The sequence below is a fragment of the Pan troglodytes genome, chromosome 12 (genome assembly GCF_028858775.2).
Source record: "Pan troglodytes isolate AG18354 chromosome 12, NHGRI_mPanTro3-v2.0_pri, whole genome shotgun sequence".
NCBI classification, from domain to species: Eukaryota; Metazoa; Chordata; class Mammalia; order Primates; family Hominidae; genus Pan; species Pan troglodytes.
The window spans coordinates 99,512,298-99,527,836 of record NC_072410.2 but is presented as its reverse complement, the minus strand read 5'-3'; positions in this window follow the sequence as shown (position 1 = coordinate 99,527,836).

Here is a 15,539-nt window from a genome sequence, read left to right as displayed (position 1 = left end):
GTGGCCTCATGATGTGCTGTGAGTAATGTCCCACACCAACATCGCCTCCTGGACCTCCCATACTGATCCCAGAAGGGCCCAGCTGCATCTCCAAGTCCTCTCCTTGCCTCTCAGACGGGCAGCACCAACACCTGTGGCTGGGCTGACTTGCAGATGGATCCCCAGCTTTCCAGGAGAGTTCTGGGCATGTCTCCCACCTCTCAGGGGACTGAGTCCTGCTTTTGTGCCTTTCAAAGGCCATGAGGGAGAGAAGAGGCAGCTTGCAGAATAATTACTGTCCCGTTCACTACAGGCCCACCAGGCTTGGCAAATCAATGCTGAATCTGAACTATTTGCAAAGTTGCTTTAATTCAGCTACTTATGTGGCAAGTGTTTTCTCATAGGTTTGAATCAATCACCCACTGATGAGTATGTATGGTGCACCCGGCCCTCCTAAGAATAATGAGGTAGAGATAGAGATGAAGTTGTTGCCTTTCCCTCCAAGAGCCTAGTCTTACTGAGTGGACCAGACACACCTGAAACACGAGATGAAATAAGAGCAATTTAAGGCCAAATGAGAAGTTTAAAGGAGACAGAAAGTAAAATTATAACAAGAGCTACTATTCCCAAATGCACGCCCACTCTGTGCTTCAAAAATCGTTGATCGTCACAATGACTTTCTGAAATAAGTAATTATCAGCCCCATTTCGCAACAAGAAAACTCATGCTTAGAGAGGTTAAGTGATTTTCCTGAGGTCACACAGCCATTAAATGAGAGTTGAAATTTAAACTCCACTCGATTGATTCTGAAGCCTGTGTTCCCACCCACTGTGCAATCCCAGAGGGTGCATACCAGGGGAGAGGAGACTCACAGGCAGATTTTAGCACAACATAAAGAAGACATTTCTAATGGCTCAGGTTTCCCAACAATGGAATAGGCTGTGTGTTGAGTAAATGAGAGGTTAAGAGGCTGGAAGGTCTCTGGCAACTGAAAGAAGATCCCAAACCTGAAAGAAGGTTTAACGAATCCATTCCAGAGGAAAGGTGCTATAATTATTAGGGAAGTGGGATTCGAAAGGACATACTTTGATTAATTAGAAAGGTCAGGAAGGTGGCAAATGTGTTGGCAAAGATGCAGAGGTAGGGATCACAGGTGTGACTGGGGGTAGTAAGTAAAGCTGATTGGCTGAGGTGAGGACTTTCGGTTGCCCAAATCTCCCCTTGCAATGGGCAAGGCCTAGTAAGGTGCAGGGGTTGGGTTAAGAAAACTGATTATTTGAAGAAGCCGGGAAGATTTAAAGGGGCAAGAGAGGTGGGGAGAAATGAGGGCCAGATCTCGAAAGAGCCACGGTTCAAAAGTAAAGAACTCAATTTCTACCTTCAAGACCAAGAGGCCACCAACTGCATCCAGAAACAAGAGGTCAAGTCACCATAGGATCAGAAACTAGGAAGCAAGAACCAGGCGGGGGGTCATCGGAAGTGCTTCTGGCTGCAATGTCAGTGTCAAGGGTGTCCTTTCTGCAGCCGCGTGGTTTAAAGGTGCTCAGGGGGTGAGGGCAAACAGTGTTGAGAATGATGGGCTCACTTCTACGCAGTGGGGCTGGCCTCACAGCTACAGGGGACAGACTGACCCCAGATGTGCCCCCCACCCACAGCACAGCAAACCCCCGAAGGATGAATAGAGACTCCCACCCTGAGACCAGGATGCCCGGCACAGTCTGGGGCTCGGTGACATGGCTCCTGTCCCAGAACATCCATCTGGGCAGAGACAACGAAATTGCAGGCTCGAGTCTGCTCTTTGCCATTTTCTAGAAAATGGCTTCACTTATAAAAAGAAGGAAGGGAAGGAATATGGGCCAATTCTGAGGGCTAATTGCCTTTGCTCTCAACAAGAGCCCATGCTTTTTCCGGCAAACATTCCCTCCTGTCACTGTGCTGCCAGACCCACTCTTCGTTTCTAATCAGCCCTGAAAATAGCCCTTGATAGAGATAATAGGAAGAACAAAGAGAAATTTAGAGGAAGGAAAGAAAAGTCATGCCTAACTGGCAGCACAGACGTTGTTTTCAGAAAGAACCCTTCAGTTAGTTCCTGATTTGTCTTCAAACAGCAAGGTGTTAAATAAATCCCAGGGAGTGGACTTGGACCGAGACCAAGGATTCTGTGGCTTTTTTAGGTCATAGACTCCTTTGAGAAGCTAGAAAAGTCACAGACCTTCTCTCATACTGGGAAAATGCACATAAACAAGTATTCTGAATATTAATTCAGTGTTTCACGAACTCCTCTTCAACAAGCCCAACCACAGATTCTGGTTAAAAATCCATGAAGCAATCTCTCTTTTAAAGGCTTTCCCTCTTCTCTCTCTCTCTCTCTTTCTCTCTCTGTGTGTGTGTGTGTGTGCACGTGTGTGTGTGTACGTACAAGGGAAAGGCTGAGCTATACTTCTTCAGGCATGATCTGATAGGCACAGAAGCCTTGGAAGTCTTTCTGAAAATAGGCGAGTGTGGAAGTCCAAAGAGGAGACTAGAATTCCATTTCACATGAGCCAAACTCAGCAAAGACAGACACTGAGGGATCAATACCTGGCCCCAGTACTATGAGAAGAGCCTGAAGGCCTGAGTCTGTCACCTACAGGCCTCAACAAGAACAAGAGTACCCCCTAAAAGGGTAGTAATGGCCATGAGCTACGGAGTGGTTGTGGGAGCCCTGAACCTCATGCCTGGGAAAAGGGCCTATGCCAGGGCTTGGAAAATTCCATGTGTATCCAAATCACCTGAGATCTTGTGAAAATGCAGATTCCGATTCAGTAGGCCTGGGTTGGGGGCTAAGATCCTGCATTTCTAACCAGCTCCCTGGTGATGCTGATACTGCTTTGGGTAGCAAGAGTCTCTGCAATTATTTGCTCCTGGCTGAAGCCCCAGCAGAGACCTTGAACCTCTGCCCTAGCGGGACTCTGGACAATGAAGCACTGTCAGGATGCCCTAGGGTATCAATGTTTCCTGAATTGAGTGTGATGCCACTAAAGTCTCTAAGACAAGCATGCCCACCTAACCAGGGGCTGGGACTGGGACTTTCTCTGGTATCAGGCAGGGGTGGCAACTGATGAGATGGTGCCTCTTTCATCTCTGAATCCCCACAGCCCAAACAGCCTAGGGCCATGTACACAGTAAGCATCCTTCAAGTGAGGGAGTGACTGAACCAGAGCCATCAGTTCTCCGGGGAAGCAGAGGGAAGACAGTGGCATGCACCAAGAGCCTGGGGGAAGATCAGTGCCAATCAGGCCATGATCTGTGACCGTCAGACAAACCCAGGGCAAAGGCAGGAGATCTGGCCTCTGAACGAGTTAGCCTGGCCTGCCTGCTCTCTCACACAAGCTCACTCCTGGAGATGAGGAGGAAAAATGAAAATTGGATTTTCCCCATGGCCAGCAAAGTGGCCCCTCTTCCACCTTTTTTGTCCAAAAACACTGTTAAGAAGAAACTGAAGGTTTGGTTTCCTTGAGACCCTGAGCTGCAGATGCTCGGAGTATCAGCAAATCTCTAGCCAATGTAGCCCAGCCCCAAACTCCTGGCCTGTTCCTGTGCACCTAGGGGCCTCAGATCTATGGTCATGGCCCCTAAGCAAATCAGACAGGTCCCTTACAAAAGCAAAAGCCACCCCACCCCAACCTCTCCATCCCCTGCTGATCCCAGATCACAAATGCCTATCTGAAAGGGGCATAAGAGATATTGCGGATGCCAGGCCATGACTCAGACAGAGGGAGAGATATCGACTTTTTCAGATACATACACACACACTGGCAGGTGTACATCCCTAAGTAGGAGCTCAGATTAATTCCACAAATAATTAAACACCTACTGCGTGCCACTCTGTGTTTTGGAGCTGAGGCAGCTTGCCTGAGCTGGTCTTCTCACACATCAACTGAAAGAAGCTGGTGTTCTGCTGTCCCACTTTCTGCATTGGAAACACACTGCAGGGATTTGGGGATGGTGTGGCTAAATTTAAAAGCAAATGCTTTCATCAGCCTTTCAAAAAATGTGTAAGAATCATTTGGAAATCTTCCGTTTTCCACCCTGAATCAGCCTCTCTCCCCCCTTGAAACCCTTCTTACCATCTCCTCTTGCTCCCAACTTTGAGGCTATGAAAAAAATCTGCATCAAGCCCACGGTTCACAGAATCAGACCTCTTCCCCCCAACCTCCATATGCATGCTGGAGTGACGAATTCCCCTCTGAGTCCTCTAGAAGCCTCGGTTTCCTCTGATGTGAGCAGTAGCTACTTCTTAGGATTGGTGTGAAAACCACATGAGATCATTCAGTTAAAGCCCTCAGCATGGGACTGGCATCTAGTAAGGCCTCCATTAAGGGCAGCTATATCATCAAAAGGATGAAAGATAACAAGTGCTGGCGAGGATGTGGAGAAAAGAGAGCCCTTGCACACTGTTGGTGGGAATGTAAATTAGTATAACCATTTTGGAAAACAGTATAGAGACTCCTCAAATGATCTAAAAACAGAATGACCATATGATCCAGCAATCCCACTTCTAGGTATGTATCCAAAGGCATTGAAATCAGTGTGTTGAATAGATATCTGCCCTCCCACATTTATTCCAGCACTCTTCACAGTAGCCAAGGTATGGAAACAACCTAAGTGCCCATCAATGGGTGAATGGATTTTTTTTTAATGTGATACATACATACACAATAGAATACTATTCGGCCTTTAAAAAGAAAGAAATGCTGTCATTTGCAACAACATGGACAAATCTGTGGAACATCATGTTAAGTGAAATAAGCCAGGCACAGAAAGACAAACACCACATGATCTCATGCATATGTTGCTATGGTTTCAATGTGACCCCCCCTCCAAAATTCAGGTGTTGCCAATGTAATAGTATTAAGAGGTGAGGCCTTTCAGAGGCAATTGGGCCATGAGGGCTCTTCCCTTGTGAAAGGGATTATATGGCCCTTATAAAATGGGCCTCATTCAGGGTTCCACCAGCTTGCCCTTCTGCCTTCCACCATGTGAGGAGGACACAGGGTTCCTCCCCTCTGGAGCAAGAAGGTGTCATCTTGGAAGCAGACAGCAGCCCTTGCCAGACAACAAAACTGATAGCACCTTGATCTCGGACTTCCCAGCCTCTAGAACGATGAGAAATAAATTTCTGTTCTTTATCAAATCCCATCTCAGGTATTTTGTTACAGCAGCACTGAATAGACTAAGACATATGTGAAATCTAGACAAAAGTCAAACTCATAGAAGTAGAGAGCAGAAGGGTGGTTACAGCGGCTGGTGTGGAGAGGGAGAGTGGACGGGGAAAGGGGAAACATGTCAGTTAGACAGGAGGAATCAGTTCTGGTGACCTATTGCACAGTGTGGTGACTACGGTCAATGATAACATATTACATATTTCAAAATTGCTAAAAGAGGGGATCTTAAATGCTCTTACAACAAAGAATAATAAGTATGTGAGATGATGGATGTTAACTGGCCTGATTTGGTCACTCCACAAAGAATACATATACCATAGTATCATATTGTGCCCCATAAATATATATAATTCTGATTTGTCAATTCAAAATGAATAAATAAATACCAAAACAAAATAAATAGCAGCTAGTATGGCCATGGTCCTGATGAAGAGAGCAGAATGTAGACTCAGGTACACAGTTTCCTGTGTCTGGGTCCTCTCTGCTTCTACCCTTGCCAGGCACAGGAGATGGTTACGGTCAATCTGGAACTGGAAACCACTGGATTCCAGGTGTTTTGTGCTAAAGCAAGAGCCATCCTTACTCCTGCACTCTACCATCGTCCTAAAAATGACCCACTGAGTGAGGATATTTCAATGGACCACTCCAGGCAGGAAGCCTTGGGACACAGCCTGAGGGAAGTGAATGGGCTGCAAAGGCTCGCTGGGGTGTATGACGTGCTCTGGGTTATTAAAGCATAAACATAAAATTCCTTTGTCAATCACCTCCAAGGAAAGGGGGCCTGGTGGAATTTTTTTTTTTTTTTTTTGAGACGGAGTCTCGCTCTGTCACCCAGGCTAGAGTGCAGTGGCGTGATCTTGGCTCACTGCAAGCTCTGCCTCCTGGGTTCACGCCATTCTCCTGCCTCAGCGTCCCCGGTAGCTGGGACTACAGACGCACGCCACCATGCCCGGCTAATTTTTTTTTTTTCAGTAGAGACGGGGTTTCACTGTGTTAGCCAGGATGGTCTCGATCTCCTGACCTCGTGATCCACCCGCCTCGGCCTCCCAAAGTGCTGGGATTACAGGCGTGAGCCAGGGGCCTGGTGGAATTTTAAGACTCCATTGGTGCTGCCATTGGAGCCTCATCTTTTGTACTGACTATTTTTAGCAAAAATAACGTATACTCTGTTGTGTTGTCAAACTGACAGATGAGCATTGAGCATGCTCCTGGCATCCACAGACCACTCATTCCATTCGGAAAATGCTAGAAAATATTAAATGAGCTTCTCTCAACCCTGGTGCAGAAAGCTGCTGCATACCATGGGCCACAGCCTCTGAATTTCATGGCAAGTGGCTCCGCCCTCTGAGCTCTGCCACCAGGCCCTGGCCTCTGAACTCTACGGCAGGGACTGCAACTCTGAACTCCATGGCAGGTGCCATCTCGGTCAAAGATTCAACCAGGAGAAGCTGAGTCCAGGGAGTCCGGTTAGGCAAAGCATTTGCAAAAACGTATATCAAGGAGAGAGGGGCTCCATAGTCATCATGGGCCTGGAAAACCACCTTTGAGCTCCCATCATCCAGCCTCATAGCTATGGCAACCCCCTTGGCCTTACCCGAAAGGAGGCTCTGCTTGGGGCCAACCTGGGGTGGGGCAAGAAGTTCAGTGTGTCCATCAAATAGGAAGGCCCAGACCAGCCCATTCATTCCTCAGATCCATGGTCAGTCAGCATGTGGTTTTTGTTTTGTAACTCCTTTATTCACTATGATCCCTCTGGGATCTACCTACATTCAAGTGCCCTGCCTACTTTATTCTGCCCAGAAGTTTTCTTCCCCCTTATCACCCAGTTCCCCTAAAAAGAGAGCTCTGAGCTCCACCCAGCATGACCATGATCGGGTCCATGGCTGGGCATGCTTAGTCAAAGCTACTTACTTTATTTCTTGATTGTGATTACAGGAATAGTTGGAGCATTTCAGATTTTGGATTTTTGGACTAGGGATGTTTGAACCAGTAAGAATAATGCAAATATTACAAAATATTTTTCAACCAGAAGAGAAGATTAAGAAAGTTGTGATAGCATGGCATATTTAGAAAAAAAAAAAAAAGTAAGGTAGAAATAAGGAGTAAGAAACTAGCAAGCGGAAGTGCCTGCTGCCCAGTATAGAATGACTTGGATCTCTCCCCATTGCGTTTGTTCAGCCAAGCCACTGTGCCTCTCCAGTGTGTGCCAGGCTATGTGCTGGAGATTGGCTGTGGAAGGGAAAGTGCGGGTAAGAGTGCATGGGGAAGCAGGCAGGCACTGCCTGGCAGAGGCTCCCAGTCTGGACGATGCTAAAGATGGGCACTCATGTTTCTGTAGCCTGAGGCAGGCCAGAAAGAGACCCAGGGAGGACTGAGAACAGGCCTCACATGTGGCAAGGGACTCCAGCAAGTCTGGCTTCAGTGCCATCCCTGGAACATTCTTACCTTCCTGAGGTTGGGAGTCAACCTGAAAATTACCAAACGAGAAGTGAACCAGGCTTGAGGGCAAGTGGACCACCAAGGACTGGACTGGAAGGAAGAGAAGAAGCACAGGCCACACCTGCTGGAGGAAGAAGTGGGAAGCAACCAAGTGGGAGGGGAGAGGGAGTTAGAGCCAGAAGCCCTGATGCAGACATCTCCTTGTAGAGCAGGGGATGGCAGAGTGCCATGGAACCCAGAGATCCCCTCCCCAGGGAAAGGAGAAGAGATAAAACTTCCAGTCCTCTCATAAGGCCCAGAGATGCAGAAAATTTCAACGGGAAGAAGTTCAGGGGAGGCAGAGAGTGAGTGAGAGTGCACACGAGAGCTCACTAAGAGAAAGCTGCTGCCCAGTTTGTTACCAGGTACAACACCGGCCTCCTACAAGCGGGCATAACTTTGACCCCAGCCCAGGATACCCACTAGTCTCCTTTGCTGAATCCACTAACAAGAGCTGTGAAGGGTCCTACATTTTATCCTACTTGCAAGCTAACATGTTAGCCTGCCACAGTTTGATGGATGCTGGCAAAAGACACGAGACTCCTGGGTCAGAAACAAAGCACTTTGTTACTCACAGTGCAGCAAGCAGCATGGCTGTCACATCTACATCAGTTCCTCTTGCCTACCCAAGTCCCATGAGGGTAATAAGGAGGGGCCCAGGAAAATGCTGCACATGCAGTGGGTTTGCTGCACACCTGAGGGACACCAAACTCAGAAAATCCAAGCCTTTTAAAATGAGCATAAGCCTACCTGAGCTTTGCTCTAGAGCGAGACATTATCTTTACTATAGTGGACAATAAAAATACTTGCTTACCCCAGAAGGAGACACCAACTCTATGTTCCAAGGCTGTTTGCAGTACAAATATCCCAGAGGACATAGTCTGGAATAAAGATCATCAGTGTCCCTGCTCACAAGACATGCAGAAATGCAAGAAACCCAAGAAACCCTTGGAGAATTGCCTTACAACATTCAAAAACTACAGAGACAGTCCTCGCCTCCCATGACAGTTCCCACCTCATCCCTAGGGAGAGCACAAGGATGGAAGAAGGCAGGGATCCTTGGCAAAGAGAAAGTCCTTGAGCGTGACCTTGAAGAATGGCAGAGACAACCTCCCATTATGGGGTGGCTTGTTTTGAGGAATTCTTTCTCTAAATTCTGCTCTAAAAGCAAGGAATCGTGCATGAGCAAACAGAATCCCCCTGTCCTTCCCCAGGGAAAAAAAGAGGGTCTAGGGCTTAGTTTAGGATTGCCTAGACTCTGAATCACATTTGAGGCCATTCTCTGGCCACTAAACGAGCACTCCTTACAGACCTCAATCTCTTTGTGTTCTGCCTGTGGCACACCCCACTCCCACTCCCTGCCCCCATCACATTAATAGCATTCCCCAGAGTTATACAAATAAAGCCTCAAGGATCCTGCCCTCCAGGTTCAGGTCCTAAAGCAGCCAGACAGGGGAAAAGTACCTGCAAATGTGCCTCCCTTTTCACAACAGGTAAGTGGTGAGACATGTAGATTTGGATCATCTGGTTTCTCTTCTATGCTCATTGAGGAGATCATTGGCTCACAAACCTTGCACTTGGAAGATGGGCTGAACAGCCATTTCAGTGACTCCTCCCATCACTGCATTTTCCTGTAGTGCCTGCCCAGCAGCCAGAATCACTCAGGGCCACTCTTCTCACTTCCACATTCCCAATAATAAAACACAGCCCAGCCCCCCGACCCTGCCCTTTCCCATAGAATTTACAGCAGGGAGTGCAGGAGCCCTGTCACAGGAGTCTTCGCCTGAACAGCCCTCTTCTAGCATCTCTCTAGCAGTTTCTGCAAGCCTCTAATATTCTCCCCCTCTACCCAGGATCTCTTAAATAAATGTTATGTGATCAGTTACAGCATTGCCCTATTTAATTGATTTATATGCACTTTAAAAAGCTTTACACTGCACAGGAAACACATCTATCATAATGCTTGATTGAATTGGAGAAAGGAGAAGGAAGAAAGGGAATTAAAATTTATTGAGCACTTATTATGTGCCAGGTAATGCACAAGGCACTTTACATACATTATTGAGTTTAATCCTCACAACAGCCCTGCAAGGTGGGTATTTCTCGCTATTTGAGGACACTAAGGCCTACAGAGGTTAAAAGACTTACCCAAGTTTGCAAAGCTCTTAGCTGGAAGGAGCCGACTTCAATTGCAGGTCTACCTGACTCCAAGCCAACATTGACTTCAGGACTTAGATATCAGGTGTTCAAAAAAAGCTATGACTAGGGAATATACCCCTTATTGTAACATTGTTTCATTGAGAAAATAAGATGCAATTTGCATTGCCACCTCCTACCACATCTTTCCCCTTAACTGTATGTTCCTGTGTGCACCATTTGACACTGAAGGCTGATGGGTGGGCTGGAGAGCGAGGAAGGGGGTGCTGAGCAGATAAGTCAGATGCGTTTACAAAACTGGAGAGTTTTCTCTCCAAACATTAACACCTTTTAGAACATTTTAGCTATTTAAAAAAAAAAAAAAACCTGGCTCACATCTGTAATCCCAGCACTTTGGGAGGCCGAGGCGGGCAGATCACTTGAGGTCAGGAGTTCAAGACCAGCCTGGCCAACATGGTGAAACCCCATCTTTACTAAAAATACAAAAATTAGCCAGGCATGGTGGCCAGGACTTGTAATCCCAGCTGAGGCTGAGGCAGGAGAATCGCTTGAACCTGGGAGGTGGAGCTTGCAGTAAGCCAAGAGATCGTGCCACTGCACTCCAGCCTGGGTGACAGAGCAAGATTCCATCTCAGAAAAACAACAAATGAACAAAAAACCCTCAAACTATTTCTATTCAATACTATCGTGAAAGTTACAGAGAACGCCTATTCATTCAATATGTATTTATAGGGGACAATTCACTGTGGGGGAGGCACCAGGAGACAGCAAAGAACAAACCACTCCAGGTGCCTCAGGACTCATACTCTGGAGTCCAGAGTGATGCTAAAATCTGCAATGGCCAGTTAGGCACGCCCCAGGCAGGTGGAACAGACGGGGCTCAGTGCCTGCCTGGGTCCCAAGGAAGTGGACCCCTGGATAAGGAGGAACCCTATACCTTCCCTCGCGACACAGGGAAAGAACCACACATTCAATCACATGGATCCCCAAGACTGAAGAGAGATTTTGGCAAGTACTTACCCTTTTACTACGTAGAACCAAACTGCCAAGTCCTGTGAGTTTGTGTCTGTTTTGCAGTTTTTCTGCCTCTGATTACCAGACTGTCAGCTGTCACTTCTGATCATCGCTGCCCCTGCACATAGAAGCACCTCTCTTCACTTCTAATTCACTCTGGGTTTTAATACAAGAGTGCAGCTCTTGTTGGAATGTAAGAGTCTTGAATGAGTCCGCAGGCCTGTAGGTAATGCAGGAATGCCTGAGATTTAGGGAAAACACTTTGGGGCATCTCTTCCGTCTTCTGGGGGAAACTTTTTGCTTCCATCCTGATGCTTAGAGCTGTGATCTAGATATTGGAACTTACCAGATAATATCAGGATGAATCCCAACAAAACTGAAATGATAATTTGAGGGCAACTCTTAGGCAGAGATGTTTTCACAACTTCAGAGGGCAATTTGGCATTCAGGAATTATAAAATAGAGCAGATGTGAAAAACAGGTAGCTAAACAAAAATGATCCCTGCAGCTTTTTCATTTATTTAAATTATCCTGGAAAGAAATAATTTTCCGTAAAACCAACCAAATGAAACTTTGCTGTGATCTCCCACAAACCACCTGGCCAGGTCCTACTGGAGTTTGCAAAAACAATGAGTTTTTACTTTTATAAATGATCAGAACGTTCAGTACTTAACACACAAAAAAGTAGCAACCATTCTGCTTGGCACCATTTAATCAAGCGTGAGTGTCAAATTCTTTATAGCTTCAAATTAACAACAAGGAACTGTAATTTTTGTGTTTGTTTGTTTAAAAGACCAGCCGAGATTTTTCTTTTTGCCTGTTTAAGCTTCATTTAATTCAAGCTCCAATCTGCCCCTCTTTGATTGCATTTCCAAATCCTAAATAAAAGTGATAACTCTTTCTGCCAATTGTAACAAACTGCTGGTGCCAGTTATTGCTTTTTGAAAAAAAAAAGCAAAACCAAAACCAAAAAAAAAAATCTTTTAATACTTAGTGGACAGCTTTATCCAAAAGCGGGGAGAAAACCCTGGCCTTTCAAAACCATCCGATATATTTGTAACAACCTCTTTACTGAGTTCATGTATCTTCTTTATTGTTCTTCATAAACAGGCTATTGGATCTCTCTAGCTTGCAATGTGAACAATGAAAGAATTTCCTTCCATCCATGCCTCTCTTATCTCATAATTGTTTTGTTCTGAGAGGTAGGGGAAACCCGTATAAACGTCTCTGCTATTTTATTTTGTCCTCTCCAAGCCCGTGCATGCTTTTCTCCAGGGCTTTTGACTCCTTCTGTTCTGTTTCTGCCTGAACCTGGATCTACTTACTGTTCTCTGCATCAAACCCTGCTAAATTGTTTGAGATTTCATTTCTGAGGGTGATGGAAGAGAGATAAGAGTCAAACGCATTTTAAAAGCCACTTTTTGGCATGTTTGTGCTGGGTAGTCAGAGGCAGAGGTGCTTAAGTAGCTGCTCACCTGACATCACAGAACACCTTGGCTGGGGTCTGCAAGGACATCCTCGTGCAGCGTGAGCATCCGCCGCCTCTCTGCCCCCTTCCTTCCAGGGGCCCTGCCCACTGGGCTTTCTTCGCCTCTGCTGCAGCTTCCAAGTTTCCTCTATCTCTCCAGTCTCTTCCATCCTCTCAGTCTTCCTCGTAAAGCTGATGTCTTCCAGAACAGGAATCACCCTTGTCGGGGACAGACAGTTCCAAGAGTCTGTTGAGGTGGGTCATTAGAGAGGAGATGGGTTTTGTAAATGTGGTTAATTGTCCTGCAAAGGAAGAAGCTGCACACTCCAGGGAGAGGCCATGGAAAGGGTCCAGAGGAAAACAAAATAACTATTTACTAAACCCTGATTCTTCATTGCAACAGAGCAAGCACCTCAGACCAGAGGCCCTCTGCAAGCAGCCCTGAGTATTGAAGTTGTTCCATGTAAAGAATTCCATGAACACTCATCAGTCAGGTTTTGCTGTGATAATGCTGGGTAACAAATAATCCCCAAATCTCAGTGGCTTCCAACAACAGATTATTTCTTTTCACTCACGGGTCTGCAGGTTGACTGGGGTTAGCTGAACTTGGCTGGGCTTGGACACAGTTTGTTCCGTGGGTCTCTTTATTTTGGAACTGCAACTACCTTATCTTATGGTGGGGGCAGGAGCACCAGAGGACAAACATGGACATGTGAACCCTCGGCACTCTCTCACCTTCATGCAGTGGTTGCACAGCCATGCCTAAAGTGAGCGGGGCAAATATATGCCATCAGCAAAGGAAGGAGTAACATCAAGTGAACATTTGCTCAATAATAATCTAATCTACCACCAAATGCTATACATGCACACTCACACACACTCTCTCTCACACACACATGGATCTTCACGGGCCCAGACAGAACTGCTTCAGAGAGACAATAAGTCTTATAAAAGAGGAATTGTCCACTCTTTTATCTCTCCCAGGTAAGACGACTTTTCAGAGCCCTACAAGGATATTTCGAAATTATTTTCAGATGCAGAGACACTTCAGGCTGAGAGTAAATTTAAATGTCATGTAGTCTCACATCCTCCCCAAGAGAAGTTTCTAGTACCAGCTCCAGTGATGGCAAGATCACTTCCTTCAAGGCACCCACCATCTGCACACAAAATGAGTCTTCTCCTCCTACAACACGCAAGGCCTCGGATATCTGTGGACACCTCTTAGGGATCCCCAAGCCTGCCCTTCTCCAACAGAAAGACCTTGAGCTGCCTTTCCTCAAAGCCCATGGTTTCTAGCCACACTGTCCTCCAGGCACGTGCCATTTTTTTAATGTACTACTTATTCTGTGAACCTAGAACTGTGCCCAGAGATCCAGAACACCAACTGGAGAGTGATGGGTTATACGTCTTACCCAGGTTGAGCTTAAAGTCACCTAGAGCCAAGACGTTCTTACACCTGTTGCTCAACTATTCATCAATTCACCATTCATGGAGCACTTCTTATATGCCTTGCATCCCACTGGGTGCTGGGGACACAGTGCTGAATGACATTGACATGGTCCTGGTTCTCATGGAGAATACTTGGAGAGACAGATAATAAATAAGTAAAGAAACCAAATAGATGAAAACTGAAAGACCTGCTATGAAGAAAAAGATCAGATGATATGGGAGGAAGGGAAGCTACTTCAAATAATGTGGCCAGGGAAGGACTCCCCAAAGAGGTGACATCTGAGCTGAGACTGGAAGCATGGGAAGGAGGCTGACCAGGGAGCATGGGAGAGGGGCACTCAGGACCCTCACTGGGCAGGGGTCAGGCTCAGGGCTAGAAAGAGCCTGAGATGTTCAGGAAGCTGAAGGCAAATCAGGTTGGCAGGCGTGTGGTCAGCAGGAAAGGGGAGCACAAGGAGAGGACGTCGATCGGCAGCTCTGGTCAGCTGTGAAAGACGCACAGAGCATATTCTCAGTGCCAGAAGCCATGGGTGCGCTTGAAGCAGGGGAGGGCCCGATGTCACTTGGATCCTGAGCAGCGTCTTCAGCATTCCCTGTGCGTGTATCCTTGCAGGTCTTTATGAAGGGGCAGCCTCACTGAAGAATTTCACGTTTGTCCCAACTGAGTTTCTCTTTGTCCATGTAGGCCCCTGGTCCAGCCTGTCAGTGACAAGCCAGCCTTCTCTCCAGGCTCCCTGCCCCCAACACGGGAACAGCATTTGCTCCACGGCTTTCTCCAAGCCAAGAGAAAGCATGACGATAAGAGGGTGAACAACAGCCCTCGACGTAGAGAAAGTATAAAAGTCTGACAGCAGCACTTTAAAAGCAGAGACTTCAGTGGCCATGGTTTTCAGAATCAAACAGTTCATCTCACCCGGCAGCCCGCCAATGGCCGGGAACAGGCAATGCACCACAGGTGTGCAGGCCACACCCTCAGGGAAGGAGAAGACAGAGGGTCCATGCCAGGAGGCCTGCAGCCAAACGCCCCTGGGGTCTTGTCGTGCCCAGCCCAGGAGGACGAGGTCTGTGTGTCCTACGTCTCCAGGCCTCTTCAGCATGTCGTTTGGGACCACCTGCTCAGCAGGCTATGACTGTGCCAGGATTGCATCACCTCCGCCTTCTCTCTTGCCATTAACATGGGCTGCTGTGTAAGTATGGGCGATATGGAGAGGGTGCGTGGAGACCAGAGGGCCAGTGAGGAAGCAGTCAGTCCTCAGAGGGCAGCTTGGTGGCCAAGGAGACTTGGGATTCAGAGCCCTGGAGATAAAGGTGGAGATGTCTGCACAGATGAGGCATGGGAGGAAGGGCTGCAGGCAGCTTGAGGCTGACAGCACACAGTGAGGAAGGCTCTCTCGGGTACAAAGGGAGACGCCGGGAGGCCCTCGAGAAGCTCAGCTGACCAAAGACACCCTTCCCAGCAGGAACTTTTCTTTCAGTGAGTGACCTCCCTTGAAGAGCAAGAACCCTAGGTGAAAGGGAGTCAAGACTAAGAATGGCACCGAGGGCGGCACAGCTGCTGCAGAGGGCAGTGTGGGGGGAGCCCTGTGTCCTGGGGGACGGCTGGTGTCACTCTGGCACCTCAGAGGGACTCATCCTTTGGCCTCATGTCATGCTGTTCCCCTTCCTTCAGCCTCGTGACCTGATCTGAATGACACACAGACTTCAGGGGTCAAACCCAAACTTCTGAGGAGGAGGAGCCTCAAACTTATCATCTCCTTTACATTTTTCAGGGGAGGAAACAAGTTTTA